The following is an 18,393-nucleotide window of genomic DNA, read 5'->3' on the forward strand; positions in this document are numbered from 1 at the left end:
TAACACATGCCACATAGTGGTAAGGCATTCTAAGGCATGTCAAGATGTAAACTATGTCTCTTAGCTGTTTTATGGCCATGGTTGTACGTGATGAGCCTTGTCTTGTTAACTTGTTAAGTGGGATGAGTTTAGATTGGACATGAGTAGCCTAAGATGAGTTACATGTAGTTCTTAGGTGAACAAGATATATGCCAAATTTCCACGGCACATGAGAATATGGGTTTGGTATTGGAATATTTGATGCAAACACACTTAAGTTACATAACACATCTACTCTTCATAACAAAATCTACACACATCAGGGAATCAACTAGTGCACATGAAAATTTTTAACTTTTTCAAACCCTTCTTTGTTATATTACAAACTATAATAGATCATGCTAGAGCTCTCGTACTAGGGATCATGGCCCTTTAAAATCTCATTGATATAAGGAATAAAACTAGGAATTGGTGTTATTCCTTTGCCAACCAATCTACATTGAATAAGAAAACACTTGACCTACTTGTTGATGGTGGCCACACACAACCCTTTGAATCCACATGTTTAGAACACATCTGGTAGGTCCTCTTGCCTCCCATTCTGTAACTCCTTAATATACCTCTATCAATGAACTCAGCTCCTTTAGGTTACTGAAATTGACTCAACAAAATTTTCTCTCTAGCTACTTACTTTTTCCTTCAAGATCTACAACACTTAGCGTCTTCAATCAATTGATCACAACTCTGTTTGTGAACAACTCTTTGGTCTGCACATTTTCTTCATATTGCTACTCCAAGATGACCAGTCTAGGGCTATGGAGGTCACCCTTCTTCTCATTTACTCAATCTCTACAATATAGTGAACGGGGGCTAGTTGGCTAGCCCACTTGACTGTAACTTTAGTCCTTAAAAGTCTGCACGTCCTTGGGCTCAATACACTTACCCTTCTACTAGTCTTGTTTTCCTTCATAAGTACAAGACATAGGGCTCTTCTTTGATAGTCAACTAACAACCCTCCAACTGTACTAGGATTGCGATCAATTTTCCCATCCACAGTCCATTCTTTTACTGATCTAGGGCCCTTAAAACCACCCTCATCCAGGAAACACAATTTAGTTAACCTTTGGTAAAAGATAGAATGTAGATGTCATTTTTGTGATATTCTCATGCCATGAAATGCATGAGGATATCTTCATCTATGAGCCACACTCATATCTTTTCCTACCTACCCTATTTTTAGACGAATTTTGTCTAAAGGTTTGACAAAATGATTGTGATGAAAATTTTCATCCTAGAGATATTCTAGCCAACGTGGAACCATCTCAAGACACCTAGAAGTAAAAACCAGGTGGCATATTTGTCCCTAGAGGTGTGTTGGCATGTGAATCAATGAGGATGACTACCAAATATGCACGTGATGGATGCAAGAAAGAAAACCTATAGCAATCCTATAGACAAAAGTTTAATTCCTATTCATATGGTCATAAAAAATAAGAAATTTCATAATAAATTAAAAAGGTATTTGAATATTCGGTTGCCAAAATCATGAGTGATGTGGGATATGGATAATAATGTGGTGAATATGGAGGAGTAGAGAGGAAAAAAGGGGTGCATCAGTGATCAAAAAACATGCCAATTTAGAGACTTTAAAAACTTTATCTTATATGACTTCCATTATTATCTAATAGTTGTATGATGAACTGATTATTCATCTAAAATACAAGTAGACATGGAAGATACACTAAGGTATTATGGTTCTTAAAGACATAAGGTAAGAGGGATGAGTCTAAATAATACATAAATAAACACCAGTGGTCAAGGATGAGGTACAAAAGAAAGCCAAATGTTATTCGAGCCTATGACAAATATATAGATGGATGAACATAACTATAATGATAATGGTGAGGTGTTTCTTATGGAACAACAAGAATAACAACTTATTTATTCATATATTTTTCAAATATTAAACCAAATACATTAGAGTATTGATAAAAAAATATGCATCTAAGCAAGCCACAAACCATGGACTATTGAAAATAGGGGATTGTTTTCCATAATCTAAGTTGATACTAAATATCAAACCCGTATCCCAAACAAGGCTAACAAGAAACCATGCACATCTTCTAATGTAGCTAGTGCTCAAAATGTACTACCTGCTAGACACCGAAAAGGGAAAATTTCAATTAATGGTCTAAAAGGAGAGATAAAAAAGATTAAGCCTGCTACATTTAATTGAAGCACAATAAGTGAAAGGAACGAGAAGCTTGGCTACTAAGCATAAGGAAATATCTCAAATTTCATAATTATTCATCCAACTTAGAGGCTATAATAGCCATATACTATTTGGAAGGAAAAGCATCCATATGGCGAGAACAACTGAAATAGGTGTAGAAATTGGATGATGAAAAATTAATATATGAACAATTGAAGAATTATTTTTAGAAGAAGTATTTATTTGAGTACTTATATGACCCAAAGATGCAAGAGTTATTTAAACTCAAGCTAAGTTTTATGCCAAAGGATGAATATGAGAGGACATTTTTGGAAATGTTAGAAGATGTTGACTTTATCAAATAATAGAGATAGAAAAAATCCATAGGTTCCTAAGTAGGTTTCCTTCATACTATAGTGATAAGATTAAGTTTTGTGAACCTAACACCTAAGACGATGAAATAAGGGAGTGAAAATACCTTAGAAATCCAAAGGGCTTGGAATAAGAAGAAGAATGCCCAAATAGAGAAAAATAATAAAGGATGCAGTCCCTCTTCTCTAGAAAATATCCCTCAATAAAATAACAAAAAAAAACAACAACTAATGAACCAACAAAGTAGGAATTGTTGATAAGAATGGAAATATATCTATCTATTAAATGGCGGTGAAGTGACAAAGATAACATGTTTAAGGATTTCCCTTATAAATATGCTAACATAGAAAGTTGTGTGCCATGTACAAGAAGATGATATAGTGGAGGACGTGGGAAAAAATCATGCGTAGAATATATGCATCTTTGGAAAATTGACAAACTGATTATCATGTGCACATGATAGAAATTTAAGGTAATATTAATAACCAACCCATTGATATTCAACGTATTATGGATGTCTCCACAGTTATATTGATGCAAAACTTGTTGAAATATTTAATTTGGAAAAATATAAACATGAAAGGACTTGGCTAGTTCAAATATTTATAGGAAAAAAATGAAGAATTAATGAGTTAGTAAAAAAGTGCTCGGTCAAAAATATCATAGATATCATAGAGATTTGAATATTCTTCAATTGGGATTGTATGACTACCTCATAGGTATTAATTGGTTAGATAGACATCATGCTATATTGGACTTCTACAACAAAGGCTTTGTCTGTCTTAATAAAGAAGGGCATTGGAGGAAGTGAAATGGGATCATGAAAAATATCCCAAAGAGGGAAATATCAACCATGGAAATGAAGAAAAGTTCATTAAATGATACTATATTTATGTTATCCATATGGAAGGAGAGAAAAAGGATAAGATGCTTAATAATGAGGAGTATCGAGTACTGAACGAGTCTAAAGATGCTTTTGGTGACATACTAGGTATGCCACTTAAAAGGGATATTGATTTGTGAATTGGATTAATGCTAGGAGAAACTTAAATATCAAAAACACCTTACAGAATGAGGTTATCTGAACTTAAGGTGTTAGAGATGTAACTTGAAGAAATATTAAAAAATGGATATATATGTGTAAGAGTGTCCCCTTGGGTTGCCTCAATATTATTTGTAGTAAAATGATGGAACATTAAAGTTATGCATCCAATTCATACAAATGAAGAAGATAACAATTAGTAAGAAATGTCCTTTACCCCAGATTGATGATTCATTTAATCAACTAAGAGTGTAAAATGCATCCTCCATGATTGAATTGAGTTGAGGATGTCATCAAATCATGATATGGAAGAATATATCATCGAAACAACTTTTAGAAGTAGGTATGACCAATTTGTGTTTTGGGTGGTGCCTTTTGGCTTATATAATCCACTAGTTGTATTCATTTGTTTGATGAACAAGTTTTTTATAGAATTTTTGGACAAGTTCTTTATACCATTCTTCCACGAAAACCTTATTTAAACAGTTGAGGATAATGTTGCGAGTTTTGAGACAACATAGATTTTATCCCAAATTGAGTGCTCTTTCTATTGGGATCAAATTGATTATCAAGAGCATATCATATTAGAGAAAGGAATGGTTTTGGATCCAAGAAGAAGTAAAAACTAAATCTAAGCTATCAAATACTTTCGAACACCCAAAAATGTAGTTGAAGTTAGGTTTCTAATGGGATTAGCTGGAATTTTCAAAGATGGCACACACAAAAGAGAATGTTAAAATTGAATGGAATCTTGAATGGGAAAGGGCATTTCAACAACTAAAATTGGTTTTGGCTAGTTCACCAATTCTACAAATAATTGATCCCACAAAGAAAATATGTGCTCATTCTATAGCCAAGTATGAGGGGATGTGTAAGTTTTTCCATGGTCCCTTCCCTTTAAAATAAAATTAAAAATTAAAAATTATGTTCTAAATAGAAAAATAATGTGGGGCATAAATAAAAAAAATGAATATGTTATAAAGTAATTAGAAGTAAAAAAAATATGTGAAACACAGGTTTAAGTGAGGGGATGGATAAGTTTGTGAATCCATCTGTGCCCCTTTAACATAAAAATAAAAATAAAATTTATGTTCTAACTAGAAAAATACTGTTGCTATAATGAAAAAAAATGAGTATGCTAGAAATTAATTAGAAGTAAAGAAAGGTGTGAATCAGATATTTAAGTCTTACAGTTTTCAAAAATATTTCAACAAAATATTTATATAAACTATTTGAATATCTATGTTAACTAATTTATGTCGATATCAACTTCAGATATATCTATATATGGAAAAAAAATAAGTTTTTATGGTTAAAATTTTTAATTGGTCCTATATATACTCCATTTAGCATTCAAAAATACAACTTAAACAATGAAAAATAACACATTTTATTTTGTACTCTAAAAAATTTGCACATGAAGAAATTTGATCCCTCTTTGCTCATGCTATATCCATAAGTAAAATGGATCTATGGTGGTAACTATCCAACTCTATGTGTTTTGAAATATCAATATTAGTGGCCTTTCCATGTCAGTATCCATTATGGTATTTACTCAATTTTGAATTTTATATCTCATATATATAATGTTAAAAAAATAAAGCATACATTATAAATCCAAAATAAAATTTGTAAAAGACGAAGGTATGATGTCACGGTAGAGTTTTATTATTTGAATTTTTTATTTTGCTGATCATTTTTTATTTTAAAGGGGCATGGATGGATGGACAAACTTACACATCCCCTCATTTAAACCTTTGATTCAAACATATTGTTTACTTCTAATTACTTTACAACATTAATCATAATCGACATTATTTTTCTATTTAGAACATCCTTCGTACTGGGCTGTAGAATAAGTCTTTCAACGTAATAAAAATACATATTAATATTACAAAACTAAAACCACTAATATTAAAAGTTCAAAACATAAACAGTAAAATAATTATAAAATTACACATTAATATTACAGAAAAATTTGATATATATTTTGAAAACGCTGAAATCAAAACCTAAATTAGTTTTGATAATCTAATACCGAAAGTCATGAATACCAGTAAATCATATTCGTATTTTTATTTTTAAATCAACTTTGATATATATTTTGAAAGGGCTGAAATCAAATATAATATTTATGGCGAATATGATTAGAAGTATAATTTAAAATTATTTTTACAAGCCAAAACTTAAATTAGTTTTGATAATCTAATACCTTTGATAATCTAATACCGAGAGTCATGAATACTAGTAAATCATATTTTTATTTTTTTTAAATATTGGGGGATTCTTTTCTCTGAAATTTCAGAATAAGATCCAAAAATCAGCGGGTATGAGAGCCCAGATTAGAAATTCGATATTCCAGATAACATAAAATGGAAATATTTATTTATATTAAAAATTGATTTGGTTATTAAAAATAATCATAATTTATATTAATATTTTCATTATAATGTAATCGTTTATTGACCGGTATGAATGTAATGTGTAATTTTATTGTGTTTAATATGAAGTTGACTAAATTTTTCTTAAAAAAAATTCCCATACAAAAGTAATATGGATTATAATAAAATATAAAAATGAATATGCTATTTATTTTTTGTTAAGTTTTTATATAATTAAATCTCATTTCAACGCAAGATTTAAATAAATTATTTAAAGATTTATGTTAACTAATTTATGTTGATATCAATTTTTCTTTCACACATATATATACATATAATATTAACAAAAAATAGTTTAATTTTGTACATAATAAACTATTCAATATACAAAGAAGAAAAATAATTAAAACTTAAAAAATAAAATAAAGTTAGAGAAGATTCTTTGGCGAAAATCACATGGAATACCATTTGTCCACGCGTTTAGAACCAACCAGTGTGATTTAACTTGTTCTGACGATGAACCACACTGGTTGGTTCGAAACGGGTCGACAAATGGTATTCCATGTGATTTTCGCTGAAGAATCTTCTCTAACTTGATATGGATCACAGAAGCCTAAACTCTATAAATAAAATAAAATTTATCACGTAATTCTTAATCAAAATAATAAAAGGGGTATGCTTTATTCAATCAATTTTTAATATAAAGCTAATATGTAACGTCTAAAATTACTCGTAATAACAAAAAAAAAATCAAAATGAACTACTGCTAAAATAAGACATATACTTAAAAATATGTTAACAACCAAAACACCATTTTAATGTAAAAGTATTATGTATATATTATGTAAACAGTTAAAATAATAAGTTCAATGTATTCTATATAATATCCAAAAATACAATTTAAGCCATGGAAAATTATTTTATATATATAGAAAACTATAGATTTATTGGGATCAATCATGGGATTAGACATATTCAAGTTCTTGTTTTTCAAATTTTGCACTATAAAAAAAGCTTGCACATCAAGAAATTTCATCTTGGAACTCATATTGGATCTTTGGTTAAAATTAATCTATACTTGTGCTTAATTCTTTTGGGCTTTGAAGAGTTTTAAAAAATAGACTGATTTCTGAAAGCCCCTCCATATGTGAGAGTAATAACAACAAAGGTAACACTATTGTTATTTGACCTTGTCTACTGAGACCAGAATTTTTCCCTAAAAACATTTTTTGAATAACCATAAAAATGTTTAAATTGATTTTTTTAGGGTGGAAACTAATTAACACTAAAAACTTTGATAGCACCCAAAATCCTTCAACTTCACAGCTATAACTTAAATTTCTCAAAATTTCTCAAAATATTACCAAATTTTCTTTACTTTCGGAACAAAATTGTGGCGTCATTATTCTACTCTTATTCTTTTTACCAGAGAAACAGGAACCGTGCCGTCTTTGAACCATAGCTACCAAGTTCGGCCGTACTGGCCAGAAAAATTCGGAATACGATTCGATTCGGTCGCAAATTCGGAAATTGGAATTCGGTACGGTTTTGTTTTGTTTTTTTTTTAATAAATTTTTTTATATTAATTTCTTTTATAATAAACCTTAAATGTTTGGTTAAACTTATTAGGACGATGATGGATGGAATTTGGTAAATAAAAAATTTTATATTAAAAAAATTATAATAAATTGTAAATGGTATGTTAGGAATATTACAGTGATGATGGAATTTAGTAAAATAGTATGTTAAGAATATTACAATTATGATAAATGGTAGATTAAAAATATTATAATTATAAGGGATATTAAGTAAAATGATATGTTACTAATATTACAAATTTAATGCCCACGGGGTTTTGGATTGACGGTGAATGGGTGCACTATTAAGGCACTCCTTGTGATAGGTCACTGGTTCAAATCCCCCGTGGGTACTTAGGTTAGTCTTAACTAGAAAAAAAAAAATAGTACAAATTTAATAAAAAAATTATTAGTATAAAATTTAATATTTAAAAGAAATTTCTATATTATTTAATTACGTAAAAAATTGTTAATATAAAATTTAAGATTTAAAAATAGAAATTTCTATTTTATTTAAAACATAAATTTTTATTTTATTTAAAACATAAATTTTTATATTAAAAAAATTACATTTACTATTTAATTTGGTAAAGATTTTTGCAAATTATATATATATATATATATATATATATATAATAGAAATTTCTATATTAAAAAGTATAGTAAATAGTAAATTGCATATTAAAAAAGTTAAAGTTGTAAAAACAATAAATTATATATTAAAATATAGTAAAAAATAGTAAGTTTATACGTTTTAAAAATAATAAATTCCTATAAGAAAGAAAAATAAATTCTTATTTATAATATTATAAAATATATAGTCTCTAATTTTTTCTATTTGAATTTTATACTTCCCCTATTCCCCACTAGTAACAAAATCAAAACAATGAATTAAAGTTGGGGTGTGTTTCTTCCTCCCTGTTTGTTGAGATGTGTTTCTCCCTTTCTTTCTGTTTTGAATTGAGTAGAATGCATATTTGGACTAACAAAATCTACACTGTAAACAACTCTTTGAAAGTGTGTTTTATTGGAAACCCTAAATCTACAAGGACAGAATTATGTTGTTTTAGTTATTAATTAATAATGTTGTTATTTTTTAATTTTTAAAGATTATATTAAAATTTAAGATTTGAGAATATGTTTTTTTTGAAATATATATTAGAAGATAGATTTTTTTTTCTAATTTAAAAATAATTTAATGTCAAAAATCTCTACTTCCGAATTTTTTCGATATTGTATTATAGATAATCGAATTTTTTCGGTATGGAATCGAATTCGAATTCGTATTCGAATTCGAATTTGGTAACTATGCTTTGAACGGAGTACTTCTCACACAATTCAGACCTTTATTTTCGCTGGTAGCGTGAGATTTTTCACAACGGTACCTTTCATTCAAGTCAAGGTAGAAGTATTTCTGCAATGCTCAAGAGAAATGGGCATGGCAGAGTTGGTAGTGTCTATTTTTCACTTCTTAAAACGATTAAATTTGACTGGTTTTCGATCATAAAGAAATTCGAAACCGGCCTGACCTTACTTGATTGTGTTGCGGGACGCAATTCCAACGACTTTTTACGCGGTAACAAAGTTGGCGTGCAGGACTTCAAATGCTCTACCAAGTAAAAGTCAAACATTGAGAAATCAACAGGAACTTCACATCTCTGGATAAATACGCCTCCTCCATACAAATGGCCTTCATCGATCTCAGTCACTGTTTCCTGAAGCGTCTCGTTCATTCTGCCCCCATAATTTTTTTTTGAGCTGTGATCCCTAGAGAGGCTTAATGGGCAGTGATTTGGGATCAATTATGACTGTAGTCTAATGGAATCTCATACAACCCGCAGATCTTGGGTAACACAGCGATTGCTTATTCACATACTCTTTCTCTTCTCCCATCGTTAAAACGTTTTGAATGGCCTATATATTCCTGGAATTTTTGTTTTCAGTGATTTGCCTGTGATTACGTGTACGTCATATTTGTAGTTTTCTAACAAGTAGACATCAGCGTTGGAAGTAAAGAAGCAGTAATGCAGCAGGTACCAAACTTGTCCACTGCTCTCGTCTTTTCAATTTGTATATATATCTCTGTATTGATGGATGCGCGAATGTAAACCGCAGGGCGGCGAAAGCACAGTGTATAATACGAAGAAACAAATGGATGTAATACTGATTGCGAACCCCGCCCTCCTTAGAGAGCGCGGAATCTCACCTGCCTCTTCTCCCGCTACTCACGCTACAGAACTGGCGATGGCACCTGCTTTTCTTTCTGCTGCCGATGCCCATGATGGGGGTCCTTCCATGCCTTCCATACCATGTCACGGTATATGATTGTCAACCGAGCATGGCAATTTATTAATTATAGTATGAAAAGTTAGATGCAATTTCTTTTGGAATTTTTCAAAATTTCCGCTATGGACAAAAATGTAGCCGCATGCTGGCAGTGTTTTAATTATAAGTTATTTTGCTTTGGTTGACAAAATATTTTTTCATCTTTCCTAAGTGATAGGGATTTGGCATGGCCATACCAATCTCGACCCATGTCGATGATTAGCTTCAGAGTTGGGTGAAGTTGTTTTGGTTTTATGAAAATGGAAATTAAAGTGTTTAATGAAAATGAGAGGATTTTGTTGTTATATGGTGAATTTTTTGGTTAATAGATTTGGTTGTGGTGACACTATTTGTTTTTCCAAATTAATAGAAGATTAACTTAAAAAAAGAGTAGAAAAGAGTTTTTATAGTTATTATATAATTATAAGATAGTATAATTATATAAATTAAATGATTGATAAATGTTAGTATATATTAATTTATGATCAGTATTGAGACATTTATTTTATAATACATCTCATATTGTTTGTCAAATTTTGGGCGAAAATCACATAGAAAAATTTTTGTCGACCTGTTAGTCCGTGTGGTTCATTGTCAGGGCAAGTTGAATGAGTAGATCTCACTAAGCATATTAAATAGATAGGGCAGAGAATCCCATGACTTAACGGTTAACAACCAACAGCTAGAATTGACTAGATAATGGCTAGATTGACTCAGATAAAAGGTCAATTAATATTAATATATATAATTTATTTATTTATTTATTTTTATTTTTTATTTTTAAAAAGAAAATTTTATTGGTTATTATATTAATATTAAAATTAAAATGTAAGCGCCAATATTAGAATTAATATATAAAAGATGTAAATATATTAATTAAAAGTTTATGTAAAATAAATTAATTTAGTAATAAATAAAAAATGGAGTAATAGTTACTTATATTATAGTATTATAATACTAAAATTAAAATAGTATATTAGCTTTGAATTATAAAATAGATTAATTTTAAATTTATTTTATGTAAAATAAAAATAAAATTAATAGACAAAGAGCTTAGTTAAAAATATTAGTTAGTAATAAATAGAAATGGTTAATAATATATATATATATATATATATATATCTATATTATATAAATATTCGCCTAAGAAATAATATTAAAAATTAAAATAGAATAATAGTTTTAAATTATAACATAGAATAATTAAAATAAATAAATAGATAAATAAATAAATAAATATAAAATATAAAAATATAAAAAAGGTAATAGTTTAAATTAATTAATTGATATTAGTAAAATTATAAATAAATCAAGTTTAAATAAATAGTCACCCATAATAATAATAATAATAATAATAATAATAATAATAATAATAAAGAAATCACAAACCTAGCAATAAAAAGGGAGGAAAAGAAAGAAGACGACTAGGAGGAGAGGGCTGGGACCCAGCAACTGCTAATCTTCTAGCCATCTTCTCTATTAAGATTGTTCGGCATTTTTTCAATCTCAAGGGCTTCCCTAAATTACCGGTGATGGAATTGGGACACTCTAGCAACCACACTAGCCTCCTCAATGCAGACATGATGTTTGGTTTTCTCCACATGTTCTGCTAACGCGGAAGTTATAGAGATTTAAAAAAATAACTAAATTACATTTTATTTTCAATTAAATTTGTATTATTTCAAAATTTCAATACATCCTTAATTGCCTGTATCATCGATTTTCGATTATTTACAATATTTTGTTTCAATTTACTATTAGGAAAATTAGATATGTTGATTTTATAACTACATTTTAAATTATTATTATTATTATTACCATTATTAATTAAAAAATTATATATGAGCTAAACACAAATATAAGAGCGTGTAACAAGATTTTTTATCCTAAAGATTTACCTGGATTTTATCATGAAGATTTTTAATTTTTGAATAAGTTTTGTTAAAATAAGATGGACCAATATCATATCTTATCAATAACACACGTCTAAAGAACCATTTCACAATCAAAATATTTTATATTTTTTTAATTAAATTGAAAAGAAGAAAAAAATATAATTATTTTCTTTAGTCTAAATAAGTCACAAATTCGCCTAATAATATAGATTTCTCAACCATGTTTTTTTGAATTTTTTTATTATAATTAAATATTTTTAAAATATTTAATATATATTTTTATATTATTTCCTTTGGAATTAAAAATAATAATTTAATATTTTAAGAAATATCAATAATTATATGTATAAGTGTATGTAATATCACTTTAAGAATTTTAATTTAATTTACTAGATTTAATAATTAAATGGTAAGGATTTAACTTTTATATAGTATTTATAAAATATTTCTCATAATAAAGAGGGATAATGGGTTAAGATTTCTCTCAAAAGTAATGGTGCAATTTCGTCTTAACAATAATTTTTTCATCATAATCTAATATTTTTTATTTCCAATCTAGATTTGAAGGTAGAAATAGATTTCGCACCTCAAAATGTTAGGGACACCCCAAATTCTATCGTTTGACAATTGTAACCTAGATTTCTAAAAAAAAATCAACAGAAACTTTCAAAAAGTCAATTGTCCTATTGGAACCTCCTGCTGGAGGCTACCGAAATATCGGGACCTCATATCCGAGGATGAGTAGGCAAGCATTTTAGCAGGACCAAGTTTTGGAATCCAAAATATCCAAAGACAATAGATCGAAGATTGGGATTTCAAAACTCCAATGAAATTCCCTCTAACGAATGTTCTGATCCGATAAGATAGGCCTGATACCAGAACCTCAGAATAAGTGAGTCCATCAGAACGTTAGCAGATCAGAACCTTTGAACTTCTTGATGAATGAATTATTTAAAAGCTTTGATAGTGTTATGAGAACTGAAATATAAAGGATTTCGTTGAAAAACAAAAATCAAATGGACCCCTTTCTCTCTCCTACAAGTGGACACATAAAAATTGTTTATTGGCCCTAAGGGCCTTAGGTGGCAGATGAAGTAGTGATGATACGAACGTACGACAAGACAAATGGAAGGAAGATTAAGAATTTTGGGTGGGCTAAATGCGAGTGACACATGTCACCACTGAGGAGGCGCCACATGGAGTAATGATGTTAGTGTGACATCACTTGAAGGTCGACATTTTGGAGGTCAAGGATTTTGTAACACCTATCTAAATGCCTTATGAGAAATTTTTTGATGAAAGGCACTCCAATGAGGCTAGCACATGGTCATGAATCCCAGAGAACCAAGGGCATAGAGTGGGGCTAGCAACTAAGTGCTATGGTGTATATCAGAGGATGGAGATATCATAACTCCTTTAAAAATGCATATTTGAAAAAGTTATGATGCGTAAGGGCTCTGATGTAAGATTTCCACTTGGTCATAGAGTTCTGAGGAGCCAAGGGTGAAGAGGACTTAAGAAAGGAAGATAGGCCCCCAGCAACAACAGAAGGCCTTAGCACCTAAAATCTAAGTCGATGGTCACAATGCCCAATCCCCTGGAGGAAAAATAGGCAAGTGCTAAGCGAAAGGAGCTCGAAACCTCACGACCTCATAACATCATTTGAATAAAAGTTACGAGATATGGTTGCTCTGATATTGCAGCGCCCAGGGGCTATACCACTAGTCACATGTCTCAATCCCATGGAGGAGAAATGATAAGGGGTTAAGAAAATGGGCTAAAGGGAAATCAAAAGCTTACAATTTCATCAGGCATGTTTAAGAAAAGTTACGATATGTAGGGGGTCCAATATAACACCGCAGTGGAGTATGAATGCATTGGTCATAGGAAGCAGTCCTATAGAGGAATTACAATAAGGGGCTAAAGCAAGAAGGGGCTAAAGGACAATTGGAAGCTTAGAATTTTAGAAGGTCATTTTAATAAAAGTTACGATGAGTGGAACCCTGATACAACACAATTGTATTTGAAGTACTCGGTGACAAGAAACAGTCCCATCGTAAGAAATGCGATAAGGAGCTAGGCTTGGAAGAGCTAAAGGAAAATCGAGACCTTGCAATTTCATAATCATGTATTAATACAAGTTTCTGATGTGTAAGAGCTCTGATATAACAGGTGAGTGCATTGTAGGATTGGATGAATGGACAGCTAATGGAATTAAATAAGGTTAGTCATTGTAGTTATTGTGACTTCAGAAGTTCGCTGAGACAGTGACAGAGGCCATCTCCTATTTCCCGTCCATGTCTTACTATCTTAAATGAGGAACAAATAAGTCACTCTCAAAGTACTAGAAAGAAATATTAAGCCTTAATAAGCATGGAAGTCACAATACAATGGGAAAGCTCATTGAGATTAAATTATCAGTATGGAGGATTTCTCAGGGAGTAAGTGAAGAACGTGGAAGCCCATCCCTATATTTAAATGCCATGATAGAATTAATCCATTCGATAGAACAGTAGCATGGAGGAGCCCTACAGAGGTACACTTGGAAAAATTATGATGGAAACTTGTGACAAAGACAATGTTGAACATTGTGTAGCAGAGGATCAAACCCACTTGTTTAAATCAAGAAAAGGGGAAAAGAGAGTGCTTTTGTATGTGCTAAGCTGTGTGGAGTTTGTGGCACTATGTGCAGTGTTGAGCTGAAGCGAAGAGCTACTGAGAGCTTGTGTAAGAGAAGGTTGAGGGCTGAGAATCTGTCGTTGTGAGAAGTGGACAGAGTGTAGTTGTGCAAGACCAAAGGATCTTTCAAACATTAGAATACCAAGATAAGAATTTGAGTCAACAATCAACCTAAGTGGTGTATTTCTATGTATGTAAGTCCCTTTGTTTTCCATTTAAAAATATTATGAAAAGTAGAATAATGGCATGAAGAGGTTGGTGCCTCTTAGAAATTAGGTGATTTCTGCCCTAAGGTTTTTGGTGGCTCCTATGAGTGGGTTCTCACAAACCATCTGATTAACTAGGTGCTTAATTTTACATCATAATAATAAACTGATTGGTGGATTTTTCCCTTTGGGTTTCCACGTGAAAAAATATTGGTGTCATTATGCGTATGCTGCTCATGTGATGAATTGTATGTACATGTGAATGTATCATCTTCGTACTCATTTTCTTTGTGTATTAATACTTTCGTAAGTAACAGATAGTAGAGGAAATAATTAAAAGCATATTCAGTAAAAATGGTAAGAACCTCACTATTAATGATTCACCACACACCACCCTAGTAGAAATTCCTTATACCAACACCGAGTATATCCTGCATATGATTTCTTATGATACTCATTTAGTACCATCTTTTTTAAATAATTCACATTGGAAACAAAGAACCTATGTTTGTAAATTAGCAACTTTTTCAAATTTTTTAGCATAATCGAGATGTCAGTCTGTCACAATTCTTGTTGAACGTCCAAGTATTTTGGATCCTTGGGTATTTAATTTTTAATCTCTTCCACTAAATTTGTACTAACACTGCTAACAAATATCCCCATTATAGTGTATGCATATCTTCTTAAAATATATTCTATCCTATTTTCTTTCCCTTTTATGTCTTTAATGTCAAACTCAAACTCACTAAGAAATTCCATCCGCTTAGCTTGTTTGGCATTAAGATCTGGTTGGCGGAAGAGATATTTCAAACTTATATGATCTGTTACCAAGGTGAATTCCCCCCATTGGATAGTGTCTCCACATATTTAGGGAATGTATTATAGTAGCTAGTTCTAAATCATATATAACATAATTTCTTTCATGCGTTTTCAACTTTATAGAGTCATAAGATCCCACTGAATTTTACTGCATCAGAACTCTCCTTAGCCCCCCTCCATACAGGCATAGGCGCAAATAATAAACTCTTTTTTTGGATCTACAAGTTTTATAATAGGGGCCACTGTAGGTAAGTGTTTCAATTTATTAGAACTTTCCTGACATTTGGTTGTCGACTCAAATTTTTCTCCTTTCATCTTTAAGGATGTAATAGTATGCACTATCTTAGAGAATCCCTCTATAAATCTTCGGTAATATCCTATGATTCCCATAAATGAATAAACAATAGACACATCCTTTAGTATAGGCCAATTTACCATTTCCCTAACATTCTAAGGATCAACACTTAGTCCTTCATTGAAATAGCATGGCCGAAATACTATCTTTTGTTTTTATAAAATTCACATTTGCTAAATTTAGCATATCACTGATGTTCTCTTAGAGTTTGCAGCACTAATCTCAGATGTTCCCTATGTTCTTCTTCATTCTGGGAATACATTATAACATCATCTATAAATACCAAAACAAATTTATCGAGATACTTATTAAGTATATTGTTCATCAAGCACATAGAGGTTGTTGGTGCATTAGTAAGGCCAAATGGTAACACTACAAACCTGTACTGACCATATCAAGTCCTGAAGATTGTCTTGTGAATATCATCATCTTTGATTCTCAACTGGTGATATCCAATCCTAAAATCAAGTGTTGAAAAAATGGTTTCCCCCCTTACTTGATCAAACATATCATCAATACGGGGAAATGGATATTTGTTTTCAATTGTTAACTTGTTTAATTATTTATAATCGATGCACATCCTAAATGTTCCATCCTTCTTGAAAACTAACATGGCAGCCCCCCACGATGATGTATTGGGTCTACTATATAGCCTTTATCTTGTAGTTCTTGTAACTCCATTTCCAGCTCCAATAATTCAAGTGTACTCATTTTGTAAGGAGCTCTAGATAGTATGGCTACACCTAGTACCAAATCAATGGAAAAATATATATCTCCGTAGGGGGATAAAGCTTTTATTTCCTCTTAAAAGTCATCTCAAAACTCCTTAATAATTTGCAAGGTCTCTAAATTTGATTCTTTTCTTTGTTGTTCCCTTGCTTCCACATGAACAATAAATAATTGACACCCTTTACATGCACTCTTTTTCATTTGTAAGGCTGAAATTTATCTAATTGATATCGGTTTTGATATGCCTTGGATTATTTATTTTATCCCTTCCGATTCACATAGCTCAATATTTTTTCTAAACAATTTATAATGCCCCCCTGCTTTTCCAACTAGTGCATGCCTATCAACACATCATATGATCCCAAGGGAAGTATATTTAGTTTCACTTCTATGGAATACCCATTTAAGTCAAGATGAAATTATATTACCTGGCTAGTTAACCTTCTCTTGGTGCCAGTTGGTAGCTATACCAGCTAGACAATCTTATACTTTTCAGTTTTAACTTTACATTTTTTAGAACTTTTGGGCTAATGTAACTTAAACTAGCTCCTGGATTGATTAAAACAGAAACAGGTTGGTTTAAAATAGTAGCTTCAATCTCAATCATTTTCAATTGATGCTCCACTTTCCTATGCTCCAATGCTGCACATATTATTGGAATATTTATAGAAACATCATTCTCTCTGGTGGCTTCTTGGAGAGCTTGGATATTTTGGATAGATCTGGGATTATGCGGAAATCTCTCAATAAATGAGGCTCACCACACCTCCAAAACTTCAGTGGTTCCTTTTCTTTGCACCCGCTGATCCTTTTAGTATTCATATCCATGGGCTTGGATGCAGTTTGAGATTATGTTGGTTGATTTATCTTTCCCTTGCTGATTTTTTCTCATTGATGGTCGTTCCCAAAAATTTTAAGATAGACAAGATTTTGTCTTTTTGTGTTGATTTGGGGTAGCATCGGATGTGCTCTAGCCACGAAATTTGGTGGAGAGGTTGGGGCACATGAGATCTCCAATACCAAGAAAGGGTTTGGGAAGAATCTAAATAGTTCAGAAGATATTAAAATAATTAATATGTTTAATGGAGTCCCTAAGTCTAAACTTAGGGAAAATAAAATATTAATGTGAGTTAATATGAAACTGTGTTAGAATGGTCCAAAAGACATGGATTAAGCTAGATCTAATCTTAGCCATTGATTAGGGACTTAATCTCGACCGTTGATATGTCAACATGAAAAGTCATTCTATTCTCTAGAGTGGGGTTTGCTAAGAGAGATAGAATTAGTGATTGAGAGTTACAGCTGAGGGGCATTGAGTATAGAGAGACATAAAGGCAAAGATAGTGCCAGAAGAGCAACGCGTTAACCGAGCAGAGTGACATAGAGCCAGCCAGGGCGCTCACAAGGCCACGTAGAGGTAGTCGGGAGCTGCACAAAGTCATAGAGAGGCCAACGTTGCTGACGCAAAGGGCCTGAGGGCTGACGCAGGGCTCCTAAGGCTGACGCGGACCCATCTCGAGTGACGCAGGGCCAGTGTTGGGCAAAGAGGGGCTGACACAGTCTAGAGAGAGCTTGACGCTAGGGTTTATGGGGCAGATTGGTGCAGATGAGCTCCTGAAAGGATTATTGGGGTTTTTAGCCAAGAGATTTGTCAGAAACTGAGAGATATTATTGCCAAGGAAATTCTTTGTTGGGTAGGCCAGTTTCGGCATCCAGATTGTACTCTGATATTTCTTAATAAGAAAACCCTCAGATAGCTGCACCATTTTTCCACATTGGGTTTCTCCAGGGACATTGGTTAAAAAATAATGGCGTCATAAGA

Source organism: Pinus tabuliformis, chromosome 7 (assembly GCF_031772625.1).
Source record: "Pinus tabuliformis cultivar Carrire ecotype Pingquan chromosome 7, CPIR1, whole genome shotgun sequence".
In the NCBI taxonomy this organism is placed as follows: Eukaryota; Viridiplantae; Streptophyta; class Pinopsida; order Pinales; family Pinaceae; genus Pinus; species Pinus tabuliformis.